The following is a 2,500-nucleotide window of genomic DNA, read 5'->3' on the forward strand; positions in this document are numbered from 1 at the left end:
ACAAAACAGTATCAAAGTCTGTGGCTTTTCATGCCCTGCTCTCATGGTGACTTCAGTTTCGATGCCCCTCCACTTCCGTGCTTGGGGTGAGTCCTGTCAGTGTCTTCAGTGTCGGCAGATTCATGGGGGGTTGTTCTTTGCGGGACGTGGTGGTGGCGGTTTCCACCCTGGACGGGACGCTAACTCAGTCTGGGTCCGCGACTAAGCCATTATTGTCGTTAGTAGGGGGCTTAGTAGGTGGTGTCCTAAGTACGTTAAATCAGAACAGGCACCACAGAACACCACCGAAGTGACTCGGCAGCAGTACAGGGTCTCCTCTGGTGTGTGGTCTCTTGGCGACCAAACATCGATGGATCCCAAACCCTGCGGACTGCCGACGCTGGAACTGCGACGGACAAACCCGGGTGTGCCCGTGTATGGGGCAATCTAAATGAGCGGCGTGGGAGTAATGCCACTGAAACAGTGCAGATGATGGGGCAGCAGCAGCAACAACAACAACAAACCGAAACAAACAAACACAAAAAACAACTAAAAGCAAAATACGTAAATCACAAGACTCAGGCTCGGGTGGCTTAATGTGTATTGGCCTATACACACACATTGAGGGAGTGTGTGTGTGAGAGGGGGGCGGGTACGGGGGGGATATGGGGTAGAGGAAGTGGGTAATCCAAATGTTAAAATCCAGGATATTATGTAGCAACATTAAATAAATACAAATACATTAATAAAGTAACGTACGAATTAAAAATTACATTAATTTGCATATGATGACAATGACTTTGCGAAGATGAGATAGTAAACTCAGCCATTTTTCTATGATGTAATATACAATTATGAGAAACGAATAATCATAGAACGTAATCAAAACAAAGGGGGATGAGGTGTGGCAGACCGAGACACAGAGAGAGGTGTAAAGTTAAGAATTAAGTTGGGATGAGTGAACTCGTAAAGGTGTGTGTGTGTGAGGGGGGCGGGGGGTGGGGGGAGGAGAAAAAAGAGAGATGTGAAGTAGAGAGTTAAGCTGGGATGGGTGTGTGTGTGTGTGTGTGGGGGGGGGGGGTGTACTCGTGGGCGGGAATGCGGATGTGTGTGTGTGTGTGTGTGTGTGTGTGTGTGTGTGTGTGTGTGTGTGTGTGTGAGATATTCAACTTTTGTTGTATTATTTATCTTTTGATATGGACACACCAGTTTGTATCAAAACAACAACGGCGACAACAACAATAGTACTCGTGTAGGAAAAAGATGGAGATAGGGAGTGTGGTTAGGACGGGTGGGTGGGAGGGAAGGATGGGGCAGTGGGTTCAGTGGGTGGGGAGGTGGGGGCTGAGAAGATTGCACGAACTATTCTGACACATCATAATACACACGTTGAGCGGAAGTTTACGGAGAATGAATGTATGAATGAATAATTATTATTTTCTGAGAAAAATATGTTAAACATGCACGCTTTTTTCCCATCCATCCAGTCTTAGTAAACAAACCAACCAGCCAAAAACTAGAATTATGAACAGTCAACATTGTAACGGTCGACCAGTATATAGTAATGTTTATTATCAGCCAATCAACGTTGTGTCTAGACAACCAGAAATGGTTGATATCAACCAATCAACTTTACAATGAAGCACTGGTTCTTAGGGGGTTGGGGTGTCTGTGTGGGGGGGAGGAGGGGAGGCAGGCTAATGGGGTAGGGGGATGATGGGGGGGGGGATTTTCACTGTTCGGGGTTTGTTCAGATATGTCCATGAGTGGCGAGGGGAGTGCAAAAAAGGGTGGGGAAGGAGGCAGTTGTCCAGTGACAGAAAGAGCCACACAGACATGCGGTTCTGGCGCTACATAATTTATAAATAACATCAGGGTCCCTTTGAAGGTCAGCCAGACGACGAGAGTTAAAAAGAAGAAGAAGAAAAGCGCAAGTACTTTATCTGGGATGGCTGACACTTGAACTCCTGTCTGGAATGTAGGTAGACAGGTACAGAGGTTCCCAAACCACTTGTGTGTGTGTGCGTTCGTGCGTGCGCGCGCGCGCGCGTGTGTGCCTGTATGTGTGTGTGTGTGTGCTAGGGTACGTGCGTGTGTATGTGTGTTTGTGTGTGTGCTTGCGTGTAAGTTTGTGTGTGTGTGTGTGTGTGTGTGTGTGTGTGAAGAAGGTTCCCAATGACTTGATGGGCTTGATGACTGGCTGAAGTGAGATGGAGTGAGACTGATGAGGCCAGGACTGAACTCTAGTGGAGTGCCTGCAGACGATCTGGTATTGGTGGTGGTGAATGGCATGGCTTTCTAGAAAGCGTGCATGCTGCAGGGTTGAGAAAGAAAGAGAGAGAGACAGAGACAGAGAGAGAGAGTGTGTGTGTGTGTCTGTGTGTGTGTCAGACAGACAGAAAAGACAAGACAGAGAAAGACGCCGACAAGACAGAAAGACAAGACTACAAAGAAATCTTGACGCTACCATATGGACATAAACCGGATTGTAGTAATCCTCAGAACAGCCGACGCAGACTGA

The 2,500-nt window shown here is 47.4% G+C and overlaps 1 protein-coding gene across 1 annotated transcript in view; it reads right to left on the reverse strand.

Annotated features, from left to right (window-relative positions):
- Positions 1 to 2,500, reverse strand: part of LOC143284045 (gem-associated protein 5-like) — a 159,725-nt gene that overhangs the window by 59,167 nt on the left and 98,058 nt on the right. The window lies entirely within an intron of this gene.

This window comes from Babylonia areolata, chromosome 7, assembly GCF_041734735.1.
Source record: "Babylonia areolata isolate BAREFJ2019XMU chromosome 7, ASM4173473v1, whole genome shotgun sequence".
In the NCBI taxonomy this organism is placed as follows: domain Eukaryota; kingdom Metazoa; phylum Mollusca; class Gastropoda; order Neogastropoda; family Buccinidae; genus Babylonia; species Babylonia areolata.